General features: G+C 32.4%; 1 pseudogene; it reads left to right on the forward strand.

Moving 5' to 3' along the window:
- The first annotated feature begins 3,483 nt into the window (after positions 1 to 3,483).
- On the forward strand, positions 3,484 to 8,803 carry LOC138936822 (uncharacterized; annotated as a pseudogene).
- Positions 8,804 to 15,042: the final 6,239 nt, after the last annotated feature.

Here is a 15,042-nt window from a genome sequence, read left to right on the forward strand (position 1 = left end):
TATTTGATTATGAAAAAATGAATAACAATCATTTTCTCAAGAAAACATACAATCAGTTTGATTTTTTCACTTTTCAGGTTTCTCATGAAAATCAAATCTGGATTGATAAGGTTTCTCTGTTTTCGAGAAAGGGAAATGCTACTTGAAAATATTTACGTATTTGCGATAAACATTTCAAGGACAGCGATGTTGAGCGGATTTTCCGAACTGTCTTGAAGGATGGAACAATGAACGAAATACCACGTGAAAAATTTAAATTGAATAAAGATAGTGTTCCATGTATTTTCGATGTCCATTAAGATAATTTTGAAGGAGAGTCCATGGATATAGGAGACGAAAATTTATCTGTAAGTTGAAAATTGGTATAAATTACGCTTCGAAATTATATTTGAGATAAAATATTCTCGACATTAAAAAAATGGAAATTTCCAGGTTTCTACTTCGTTTCAAGACGCACTACCTACCCAAGAGAACGAAGCAATAGAATAAACCATCGAGGCATTGAAAAGAGACTTCGAAGCTCCAGAGCATTCCAGCGAGACAATTAAATGGGAAAAGGGTTATTACCTGAGAGCATCATTCTTTTTTACTGCGGTGATTCTGAGAAATATACAAGGAAAACGTTAGTAGTGAAAAAGGACATGAGCGTAGAGGTAATTTTTATATCTGATTCATAATAAAATAAAATTGTATTAACTTCGGTAATATTTCACAAGTATAATTGAAAAGTTTTCATTTTCAGGTCCGACTTGGGGATGAAGTTCTCAAGTTAAATATAACGAACGAAGTTCATTGTTTTCAAGATCTTTTGTTTGCCATGAGAACTCTCAGCGAAAGTCATATATGTAGTGAACCCGATCATGACACTCCCTGTACTTCTGGTTTTTTTGAATCAACGTCGAACCCGAACAGTCAGAGATGCGACTTATGCCGAGTACGACGCCGGATCAAAATTCATAACGAAAGGAGGAGAGCGAAACGCTTTAATGTAAAACAATATAAAACGAAAAAAGTGATTAAAAATTTGAAACAACAAAACAATCGCATGAGAAACTATGTAAGTATTATAAAACCATGCGATTAAAATATCACAATAAGTTTTTATTTCTTTATAACGTTTCGATTATATTTCAAATTATAGATTTAAAAAAAAGAACAAATCATAGAGGAGTTGCATTCTCGTTGTGCTGCACTATTTGACAGAACAGTTGAAGATGCCATTAAAATCCACCCGAAAATGCAGCAAGAAGCTATAAGAGCTTGTTTGGCTGCCGCGAAATGTAAGGGTTCCAATGGAATACGATACACAAACGATTGGATATTAGAGTGTCTACTGATTCGTATTAAGAGTCGCAAAGCATATGAGCACTTGCGGAAACACCAGATTCTTCAACTACCGTCGATCGACACCCGACATCGACCTGACTAAGTACTTGAAGAACCTGAAGGCTTCGTACGGTTTCTGTTCATCAACTTTCCAGCTTTTACGGATGAAGGCTGCAGCCATGCAATCGGAAGATAGGCAAGATTTGTTTGAAACTTTACATGTATGAGTTTTTTCCTCATATATCTATCTGTTATCCGTTACCAATTTTTCCATTTATTCTAACAGGTACGCTGGTGCTGGATGAGATGCAACTGAGCGAAGGAGTTAATTTCAATCGAAAAGATATGTTGTTCAAGGGATTTACAGACTTGGGCAAATATACTCCCGAAGATCAGAAAAATCAACGCGGTGATCACGCCTTAGTTTTTCTTTTTCAACCGTTTCACGGCAAATGGGTTCAGATAGTGGGAGCATTCTTGAGTAAAGGATGTGCCAACAGCAGAGTTCTGAATAAATTAATATTAGAGTGCGTTATTTTGATGGAAAATGCAGATTTTCATGTCAATGTCGTGACAACAGACGGAGCCTCATGGAATCGTTGTGGAAGTTGTTCGGTATCGAAGGATCAAATAGTTGTTGCAGGCATCCTTACTCAGTCGATGTCGATTCACCATTACGAAAGTTATGGTTTTGCTCCGATTTTTCGCATTTGATTAAGCTTTTGAGAAACCTCATTATGTCTATAGCTGCGATATGGGTAATTTCCAATTTTATTATTTTCATAATAAGGTTACTATTCTCATCGCTTTTGAAATAATTTAGACGACTGTTACTTTTAGACTCCTGACGGTACTGTGAGAAAGAGACATTTTGAGGTAGTTTTAGATCTTGATGGAGGAAAAAGAAGTTTCGGATTGAAAAATGCCCACAAATTGACCCACCATCATCTCAATCCAAAGTTTTATCAAAAAATGTACGTTGCTATGGTCTTTCAGGTAAACCTTCAAACTACAACCTCTGGTTCCCAACATGATGTTTAAAAATACTAATATAGAATGTGAATTCTTCTCAGGTATTCTCACTGGAAGTTGCTGCCGTAATGGATCTATATAAAGAAAAAGATGAAAGACTGAAAGATTCCGGGCCGACCATAGCGTTTATCAAGCGGATTAACAAAGTCATTGTGGCAATGACCTCTCGCAGTCCTATTGGAGCATTAAAACCGGATAGCGAAAGTTCTAAGGTAGGTAATGCTTTTATTGTTTAATTTCGATCTGAAAATAGAAATAGAAAAAAAAATAATATCTTTGTTTACAATTTCCCCATACAGGCTATAAGTGACTTTCAGGAGTATTTGGAGGAATGGCACGACAAAGCTTTGGAAAATGATTGGAAGTTCTTGTCCCCTGGGACATATCAGGGATTTCAATTGACTTTGAAAAGCACAATGGGAGTCACGACGTATTTGACAGAAAATTGTGGATACGAGTACCTGATGACTTCACGTCTAAATCAAGATGCTCTAGAGGTAAGCGACTCTGAAAATTGTTGAATTCATCACAACTAAACTAAATTTTCGATAGAATGCTTCAGTATTTTTTTTTCAGGATATGTTCGGTATGTACCGCGATGCCAGTGGGTCAAGTGATCACCCGGATCCTCTGCTGTTCATTCAAATATACAGATTGATGAGCTTTTATTCACTTGTTAAACCACCGAAAGGACGAACGTCGAAGGAATTGAGATGTTTGATACACTGCTTGATTCTAAGGATGTTGATTTAAAAGCAAAAACAAATCAACTAGAAAGGAGGAATACTTTGGAAAAAATCATCGAACGAGGAGAAAGTCACTCCAGAGAATATGATTTCAGAGATGCTCACGATTATAATGTACAAAGCGCAAATGAGTACGCCCAAGCATACTTCTCTGGATTTGTTGCTCACAAAATAAAAGATTGGACGTCTTGCTCAGAGTCTTGCTCTTTCGTCGGCGTGTAAGAGTGAAGGGGATTGTGAGAGAGACAGGAGAATAAAGTTACTCACCAACGGGTACTTAAAGTTCCCGTCGGACACTTTATTCAATCTCTTAATCGCTATTGAAAGAGCAATTCTCAAAACAATTGGTGGCGAAGAGCTGAATTGCTATTCTTTCCAGCACAGAGTATCCTCGCCGAGAGTTTCCCGTTCGTCGGATGTGAAGAACATAAGGGAGCGTTGACAAAAATGTGATTCACTATTACACATTAAGCAGAGCACACATTCTCAGCAAAACTTATAATAAAATATATGATGAAAAGAAACTGTAGATGCAGAAACATCGAAAACAATCGAAACTTAGTGGAGGATCTAGAAAAAATAATAAGGACGAGTGTTCGATAGATAAAAGACTGAATAAAAGTTATGTCGTTAAAAAATAAATATATAGAGCAAAAACCATAATTTTATTTCATTTATTTTTACAAATCACAAACATTTTATGTACAATTAAGCTGCTTCGAGGAAGCTATTATTAATTTCATTTCAAAAATTTATGTGCTTTGAAAAACCGAGAGTTTATCAATACAATTTAGACTTTCAACAACATCTCTCACTGATTCTGGCTCAGATATTAGCCACTTTATATGCTTTTGTTTAAAATATATCTTTCCGTTCATGTTCGAATCAATGATCATATTCAATTTTATAGTAAAATCATTCTCTGCTTTAGCAAATAGTATGCGGTGATCTTGCGCAACAAATCTCCAAGCTTCATGTGGCAATTGAATGAGTTTTGCATTCTTTCGTAGATGTTGAAACAGGCAATTTTTGCATGTCTTTGCAATCCTGTAGTCGCCGTGTATTTCGCAACACGCTTTTACGAATCTTTCCTCTTCTCGATATTTGCCCATGGTTGCACCAATTACTTTTCCAGACTCACAGATACACAATCGCATATTCCTATCCATATACAACCATAAACAAATATTCCAGCTTATACATCCACTATAATACCTTTAACATATGCACATACATCCACAAACATTCAACCTTATTCATCCACTGTAACATCTTTAACATCACATCCACACACATCTACAAATATTCAACCTTATTCATCCACTGTAACATCTTTAACATCACATCTACACATATCTACAAATATTCAACCTTATTCATCTATTGTAACATCTTTAACATCACATCCACACACATCCACAAACATTAAACCTCATTCATTCACTGTAACTTCTTTAACATCACATCCACACACATCACATCCACATACATCTATTCACGCCGATACATCACACTTGATACAAAAATTGCCTGCACATTCTTCTAATTTGGCCAATAATCATACAAATAATACATATCAGTTTCAGAATCATTTAAAAACATAGCCGGCACAGGAAAATACTCAGGTAAACGAGTATCAGATGGCACGCGCTGAAATCCCACAGTCTACAGAAGAAACGGACTACAATCGGTAAATTTGTACATAGAAATAGAAATAGTAATTTCTAAATAAATATATTTGCAAGAATGTAAACGTAAACGTACAATGTTCACAGGATAACGCAGAAAAAATTGAGCAGCATTGATGCCGAGCTCAAGTTAGTAAATCAAATATATCTATTAACTTTGTAATATATATATTATATAATCTTTGTAATATAAATGATTTTATTATATTTTATTTATAGAAGAATGAATGGTTTGCTGTACAACCTCCTAAGATGTGTGCAAAATAACAATGACCGCAATCGCATACCGCGTAAGTCTGTTTGCCCATATCATCCGTGGCCGAGATGGATGTTTTTGAGACTATCAACGATAATGATTATCGTGAAGTTGTAAGTAAATAGTAAGTAATATAAAAACTTTCTGTCGTCTATATGAAATATGCATTAACATTATTTTTCAATACTTTGCCTAGGTGAATTATCTCAAATACATCGGCGGATTCAACTTGAAGAAAGCAGTAAATCTGTGCCTAAAAGAGGGATTAAAGGACTCAGTAACGCCGTCATTCACCTGGTGCGGTCGCGAAGAAAATCAACGACCGTTATACAATACTCGCTTTATTATTTCAATTTATGGTACGACCTCTTTATTTTTCAACATATATCTAACATTAATATTGTATTATATATAATATTTATATTATATATATTTATATTACGATTATTTATATTGTGTTAATAATAATGTAACTATAGTGTTTCTTTTTCAGAAGCGGTGAGTAGCAATCACTATTTTGATAAGCCGACTCGGTCAGAATTCCAATGTCAGATACGAGAAGTCCTTAGAGCGGCCAAGGAGAGATGCAGGAGTAAGGCGCATATGCGACGCATACGACGCGCAGACAATCACAGGCGTGATTTTTGGAACAATGACGATCCGGAAGAGACCCAAGAAGAAGAGATTCAAGCAAATGAATAAGGATGTGAAATATGAGTAAGGATGCGTAAGACGCGCAGACGATTTTTATAGAAAGATAAGTAAATTTTTTTTTGTTTTTCTATCTTTACATAAAATTCTTTAATTTCATATATAAATTTAATTTTATATATTTCGATTTGTATTTCTTTATTATTTTTATGTATAGCTTTTTTTCAGCAGACTTCGCTGTTTCGTCAGACTTTTCAGTGCCAATTTTATAAACATAACGTTGAAACATCGTTGGCATATTAATCGGCACTTTTCAGTGCCATTTAAATGTTTATTGCCAAACATCCTTCATATATTAATCGGCATTTTTTAGTGCCATTTAAACATTTATTGCAGAGCATATCGTTCGCATATTAATCGGCACTTTTCAGTGCTAAAATATTTTTATTCTTCTCCATACACATGTCTTAATTTTTATTTTGTATGTTGCCAGGTTGCTTCTATAATCAAGGAGATTTTTGGAATCCGGTTGCATATTGCGTCTTTCTAGCAGAAACTGCTACGCGATGGATATTATATATATACCATATATATATATATATATATATATATATATATATATATATATATGTGTGTGTGTGTGTGTGTGTGTGTGTGGTTTGAGGAACCAGAACACACAACTAACAAATGAGAATAACAGTAATAATGAATGATATAACCAATATGAAGGATATATAAGACACCTCTGTCTCCTCTTCACAATCACTCGGATAAGCCCTCGACCGTCGAGGCAGGGCTTTCCACACACACTCACTCTCAACCGCGTGATACGACACGTTTTTCCTATCACCGGTTCCGCTCAAAAATATAACAACCTTACACGCTTGCCACGACTCGACTCTCTCTCTACGCGACCGACTTTCGAACACCCCTTTCGGTAGCTGCGCATGGCTCTTACAATTGGCTTCGTCCGCCATCTTGTGCGGCGAATTTAAATCTCATTCTACATGCTTTAACATTATATTACATTATATTTCACTATATTACATTACGTTACGTTACGTTACGTTACGTTACGTTACGTTACGTTACATTATAAGGGTATCCGGTAATGTCCCCACGGTAGCGTGTCGGTCGAATCAGATACGTTTGTCGTCGTACGGACTCAGGGCAATTTTTGTCTCGCTGATTGTGTACACTTTATGCTATTTTGATCTTATGCAGAACTGCTGTCGAGTCATTTCGATTTCATCGCGCAGACACCGCGTGTAATCGTCGAACGTTGTCGTTCTCGCTACGACGTTACGCTTGACGCCTTTAATCTTTTTTGTATTCTTTTTACTATTTACCCGCAACGCGTACATTTTTGCTTTAAGCCCGACGAATTCAGTCATGATCGCACTATTATTCTCGTCCTTCATCAAGCTCGGCACTTTCCTGTTCTCGAGCGGTATACCGTACGCGTTGTTAGCTGGATAATCGCTCGTGTCGAACCTAGCGATATCGCGTTTCATATTCTTCTAATATTATTAATTCGTGGATCTATATGGATCGCGTTGCGCAGCGTTTGTAACTCTTCATATATCTGTTGAATAGACGGCACTTGGGTTTGCGATATTGGTGCAGGTTGTAATGATATAGGCAGTGGTGGTGTAGGCGGTGGTGGTATAGGCAGTAATGGTGTAGATGTAGACGGTAATGCAGGTGGTGTTGGTGCAGGCGGTACTGATATTGTTGCAGGCTAAAAGCAAGCAAAATAAATAATTTATATATATAAATTATAATTATGTTTATACTGTATATTACGTATATTGTATGTACAATTCTATATCAATATTTGTTAAATACACGGTGGCTCGAAATTTAAGGATAATATGATTGCAGCATAAAATTTCTTAAAAAATTAGATATTGAAAATACGTTATTTTCTTAAAAAAAATTTTTTTCATAAGGTGAAGATTTAAAGTTTGATCAATCATAAGTGTTGGTTAGAAAATGATTTATATATGACTATACGTGATAATGTGTGAACTACGACTAATTTTGTGTCTAGCGTCAATGATAACAAATACTGTTAATACCAATGTGCCGTCGATTCAGAGGATTTTTTAACCAACATTTAAGATTGGTCAAATTTTTAATCTTTATATCTGAAAAACTACTTCCTAAATAAAAAAAACAATATTAACTTTTATTATATAATTTTTCATAGCTTTATATGTTTGCATGTTACCTTTAAAATATATTTGTTTGTTTGTGGCTGCGTTTACAAAAAAGATTTCTTCACGTATGGAGTTCTATCGAATTGTTGGTTCTGCGGAAGATTCTCTTTGCCTGCTTCTGCTGTAAAGTTTAATAATTTTTGTCGCAGAGTGCTCTGCGTAGTACATGTGTGAGTTTTTCTGATTGTGTGCGTGCGGATCGGGACCTTTGTTCTGGGATCGCAGGATTCTGCGTTCAAAAACATCATCTGTGTGCACACAGATATATTATTTACTTCTTGCCGCTACAAAAGCTTTGTCGCGTAGCGTTAAGAATTTGTCGAATGGAATATCACATATCATCCGATATCTGTCCGTGCTAAATAAAATATGTAATAAAGACCGCTTCAGCAATCTATTCTTTTTTGAATAGCAGCTCACAAAAAGCAAGAATGAATAAGATAACGTTTCCTTAAAGAGTTTCAGTCTTACCGCAAGTTTTTTCATTTTACATATATACAGGGTGTCAAGTAAGTGATCAAACGAAAGGTGGAGATAGATTGGGTTAAACTGAGTCGAAAAGTCCCGAACCATTTTTTGTTATAATCACCGACGAGATACTATTAAAGACCGATGGTCTTACGGGAGTTAGTGTGACTGGAAAAAGATCGCTGCGCACTAGCGTCCTCTCAGTAATATTGCGGCCAGAATGAGAAACAGTATCTAAAATCTAAGAGATGGTAAAATAATATATGGTAACACGAGAAATGTAATTATTCGGAAAAAATATCAGTTCAGAAATATTTCGTATATATGGACTCTGAAATGATATTTTTTCGAATAATTGCATTTCTATATATATACATATAATTCTTTTAATAGATCGTACATATATTATTTTGAAGTGACGATATTTCTTTTCGAATAATTACATTTCGCAGTAATTTTTGGAAAGAGAAGTTCAACTCTTAAATTTGTTATATTTCCCATGTTATTTCAGGTATATGTATAATTACACACACACATACACATATTTTTTTTATATATGTAATAATCATATATATCTGAAATGTAACGTAATATAATTAATTATATATAATATATATACATCTGAAATGACATGGAAAATGTAACAAATTATAATAATAATAATGTGTCAATTGTTAGCTGCTCATACAGAGCATTTCCAGGAGACGCCACGTGGAGGCCAATTGACATGTAACGTAGAATTCTTTTGAAATAAGCATAACATAATACATATATATATATATATATATATATATATATATATATATATATATTTATATATATATATATATATATATAATTTTATATGCGCAGATATGAAACACACATGTCCGCGCATAAAAAAATAAAGTATAAAATCAATAAAATGTACTATAATTGTAAAGAATTCTAAGTTAACTGTCTCCCTTTGCAGTTCGGTCCGTCATAAGACCGCAAACTGCACACTATCCTACTTTTCATAAATCGCTTCATTAGATAAATCACGATTTATATGTTCCGTGTTAAATATATGTGCCTTTTACTCGATCCGCATAAAATGCCGCGAGTTAATATAAAATATTTTTGATCGTACCGCTCTAGGAGCCGCGATCTTTTTACTCGATCCGCATAAAATGCCGCGAGTTAATGTAAAATATTTTTGATCGTACCGCTCTAGGAGCCGCGATCTTTTGACTCGATCCGCATAAAATGCCGCGAGTTAATGTAAAATATTTTTGATCGTACCGCTCTAGGAGCCGCGATCTTTTTACTCGATCCGCATAAAATGCCGCGAGTTAATGTAAAATATTTTTGATCGTACCGCTCTAGGAGCCGCGATCTTTTTACTCGATCCGCATAAAATGCCGCGAGTTAATGTAAAATATTTTTGATCGTACCGCTCTAGGAGCCGCGATCTTTTTACTCGATCCGCATAAAATGCCGCGAGTTAATGTAAAGATATATTTTACATACTTTGTATATTCGTCAGCTTTTGTGGAGGTTTATGCTGATAGCGATTTTTTGAAATCCTTAATCGCTCTCCTAACCAAATTAAATCTTTATGTATTTTTACTTTCATCATATAATATGCAAGATTCTTTCGGTGGGAGCTGCAAGTATCATGTTGAAACCAACCGGGATATTGCATGTCTACAGCTTGTATCATTAATGGAAATAGGATATCTAATATGTTATAATTCCCTCTGATATTAGGATAGCCTGCATCAAATATTGCATTTATTAGCTTAAATACAAATGAAAACTCTGCTGTAGGAACACATAAATGTCCTAATTCTTGATCGTCATGAGTCTCATATGCTCGGAAAAATGTTAAAATTTGTCTTGCATGTGTCAGTTCGTGATTTTCGTTAATAAATGAGATGCGACATTGTTCGCAACCAGATTTTGTAACACATTTTTTTGCCACAAATCCTGCAAAATATTCAATAGCAGATGCTTCTAAAGTTTCATCATTTGCATATGATGCATCAATAACAGTTTTTTCTACGTTAATCAACATATTTTCATTATCATTACTTTCATAATCGTTAATCATATTTATTGGCGCTGTTAACTCAACATGAGATGTTTTATCAATGTCAGATGTATTTTTATGTATTAAATTTGGAAGTAAGATTTCATCTTCATCATCTAAGCAATTTGCAGATTGAGCAGGCTTAGATAAATTTAATACAATGTTTTTTTGTAATAATAATCGAAAAACTTTTGCAGTTGGATTTTGATTATATGTTCCACCATACGTACGTATCATGGAAAACAGATTTTCCAACGGATCTTGGTTTACTCTAGAAGTCATAAAAAATTTAACTTCTTCACGTTTCAAATCATCCCATAATAGTAAAATAGCTTTTACAGAAATTTGTAATCCCTCAAAACATGGCGGTATTTTATTATTATTATTTGTGATAGTGCGCCATTTGGAACAACTTTCCAATAATTGTATTAAATTATTTTCTACATCTAACCGATTTTCTGATAACGCACAAGCATTTGGATTTGGATGATTACAATTTCGACTATTTAAAGAATCGAAACTGTTATTAAGAATTGTAAAAAATTCAGCAGTATGCATTACAGTTTCACTCTTAATTCCGCCTGTTGTTCCTGCAGTTAACAAAGCTGCTGATACTCTGCGACTGAATATCTGCAGAGCTAAACGGCATTTCATTCTATCAAAATTATTAGGATTTATATGTCTTTCTGACAATTTGCAAGCCGCTCTTGTCGCTTTGCCATTTTCTAATTGCCATAATGACCGTACATCATTCCACGATGCTATTTTATTATCATCGTATAATATATCATACTTTAAGAGCTGATTTCTTATCGATTTATAAATATGTGGCATATCAAAAATCGTATATATTTTTTTATGTCCATGCATAAAATAAGGATGATTTTTAGAAATTTTATGTTTTATAGCACTTTGGTTATTGGTGCCTTGATCACAAACAATTGCACGCAATTTTAATCCCGTATCTAATATTGCATCTATAACTATATTTAATGCAGACGATAAATGATCCTTATTTAGAGCACCACCGGTCAAAAAATACGCTACAGGTTGCTTCCAATTATGCAATAAACCTCGGACCATAAAAACTAATGCACTTGTTGCTACTGTTGCGTTATGTCCAAGTGGTCCTAAATCCTCAAAACCTTCAATTTTTTGTCGTCTTTCATAAAAATCGAAGCCCTTTTTTATTCTCATTTCGTCAAAAAGCAAAACGCAATTGCGTTCGTTAGTATCCATACAATTTACTTTTATTTTCAAACAATGAAACAAGGTGCTACAAATTCCGGGCCATAAATCTATTACATTAAACCATGTTTTAATTGTGCTTTCGGAAGGTAATATAAAACCAAATTCTTCGCGCATTTTTCTATATAAACTTGGCGAAGTGTAGTGCATTTTTTTAGCTAAATGCTTTTCTTCCTCACTGTAAGCAGACTGATCTTTATGAAACAGTTGCATTGTTAAAAATGTTAATAATAAACCTTGGAGCCGTCGCGACAAGGCATTTAAAAGGCTTTTATCTGATAGATCGCCTGTTGTTATTTTTTTTTGTAAACGAGCAATTTGAGTATTTTTCGTTCTAACCATGCGCGTTAATACATTATTACGTTTTTTTAATGTTTCTATAACATTATCTTTACGCGCTAATTCAGCTTTTAAAATGAATATTTGCTCTTTATATATCGCATCACTAGAAGTAACAGAATCCTCATCGTCGGATTCAAGCGGATATATTAATGGTTCCGTATCTTTTTTTAATCTTCCGCCTGGATATATTGCGTTTGGTTCGAAATGCTTGCTACATATTCTTAATTTACGCAAATATGCATCGGATTCCTCCGCTAAATGATCGCAACCACTATTCACTAACCATGTTATTAACCGATCTCTATTATTAATAGGCAGACGATAAAATCGAACATTTAATATATTGTCTCTACTTTTAATACCGCATTTTTTATAAATGCAAATACTACTATGAGTATTATATCCTTTCTTTATTTGATTGGACATTATTTTATTCGAGATATATATGTGTATATATGTATATATATATATATATATATATTTATATAATATAAGCTTACCCGCGTTTCTCTTGTCTTCTTTCTTAAATCTTCTCTTTAAATACTTTTTAAATATACTTATATTTTAAATAATTTTCACTACAGATATATTTTGTACAAAATACACTCTATACAATCCTACACAACTCTACACACTCTACACATCCATCACTCACTACTGTACCGCGAAAAAGAATCGTAACAATCGACAATGTTTTGTTCACGGAATACAGATAGTCTCATCGTGTCAGATGTCACGTGAGCTCTCCTGCGTAATCCACGCCCATTACCCCTCTCTTGCCGCTCATGTCATAGCAAGGAGCGATCAGATACGTGCGTAAATATGGCGTATAGCATGTATATATTAAGTGCTTTGCGGTCGTAAAGTTAGAGAATTATTTTTTAACTTTATGTACATTTTCAATAGCTACAATATTTAAAAAAGCGTATTATATACGTGATTTAATTAAATTATAATTTATATATTTTCTTATATCGCATGTTAAACAAATTTAACAATAACCTATAACTAAATAAAAAAATATTACATATCGATGCATATAAACATTATTAAAACATTATGACATTATTATAAATATTATTATAAACATTATTTATTCCATTTTTATATAATAAATCAAAGTGAAAAAATACTATATAATATATACTTTTTCAATATTTTGTTTTATTACATAATACTTTCAAAAGTATAAAAGTCTAAAAAATTAATTATAGTCTTATTTTGATGAGACATATATATATATATAATAATATATATGTGTGTGTGTGTATATGTATATGCATATGTATATGTATAATGTATAATGTATATGATGTTTTTTCAAACAATATATAGTATTTATTAAAGTTATTATTACAAAATAATGCAATTTTACCGAATGTAATTACCTTTTTGTTCTTTTGTAAAATATATTAAAAAGACGAATGCAAAACATATAGAAATAACAGATTAGCATAATTGACGTACCTTTAACATCGTCTTGACAATATTCCACTTCACATATATATGTATATATATCATAAATTATAAAAAAAAATTATATTTGAAAACATGTAGGTATTTACATAAAATGTGAATATAAAAACAATATGCACATATAAATGTGTTTATACATGATATGTTTATAAACCTAAGAGAACAAAAATAAATTTTATAACATTAATTTTAGACATATATATTTAAAGTTAAAAAAATTTGTAAGTAAAAAAGAGAAAGAAAAACAGAATAAAATTACAAATTACATAAATATAATCAAGTAAAAAAGAAACTTTTATTTTAATCGCATTTTTATTGTATTTTGTTTGTTCATGGATCCCTTGCTAAAAAAAACCTATTGAAATATATAAAAATTCCAAAGCGAAAAATTTTATTTAATATATATAATTATTTTAAAAAAATTAGAGAGCAATAAGTAATTATTAATTAATATTGCAAGAAATAATTTAAAACAAACTAATAAACTAATTAATAGAAAATATATATTAAAATTGTGTTATTTTGTATTCTTAAAAATTATTTTTTTTAAGTGTTAGAAATATAATAAATATAATAAAAATGTAATTTAAATGTCAAATTTATTTTTTATATATAAAATATAAAACAATATATATTTGAATAAACTAAAAATTATAATTAAAAATAATGTTTCTTTCTTCGCGCTCTCTTCCACTTCCTCTTCCTCTTCCTCTTTCTCCTCTTCTTCCTCCTCTTCTTCCTCTTCCTTCTCCTCTACCTCTATTTATATTGTATCGTCCGCGACGACCCTGGCAAATGTCATTTTGCATCTTTCTGCGCATTGACCATTTATATCTGTAACACATAGCAAGTAAATATAGTAATTTTAAAGCTAAATATTTAATTAATTATAATATTTTTGTAAAATATTAATACAAATATTTAGTTTAATACTTTTAATTTTTAATATTATAAATATTAATTATTTTACGTTGATATGAATAATAAATAATTGTTATATACATAAATATATATAGGGTGCTAAATTTTAAACGTAACAGACCGAATATTTCGGTAAGTAAATGAAATATGGAGATCCGTTTATATATATATATAAATCCGGTTTTTATTATGTATATAATTATAATTTCTATTATTGTAATAATAATTTCTATAATTAATATTTCTCAAAATTAAAAACCAAGCTACAAAGATTTTATTTATTTAACAATAAATAGAAACATGCATTTGTATACATGTGTAATAGTATTCTTACTGTATTGATAATATGCAATGACTTTAATCAATCATATATTTACATCATAATTCGAAAATTAATAAATATACCTCGCATCACGTTCGGCGCGCCTTACGCCAGCCCGATGTTGCATGCTACCGGTAGGGGCTTCGTGATTTTTACATTTTTGCTGCTCATCTGTGCTGATAGATCTGAAAAATTTAATAATACAAATATGTTTATGTGTATGTGTGAGAGCATACGTGTGTACGTATGTTTGTGCGTTCGTGTGTATTCATGTATGTATGATACATATCT

Source organism: Polyergus mexicanus, unplaced genomic scaffold, assembly GCF_030449975.1.
Source record: "Polyergus mexicanus isolate NDT 795.1 unplaced genomic scaffold, iyPolMexi1.0 SCAF_10, whole genome shotgun sequence".
NCBI classification, from domain to species: domain Eukaryota; kingdom Metazoa; phylum Arthropoda; class Insecta; order Hymenoptera; family Formicidae; genus Polyergus; species Polyergus mexicanus.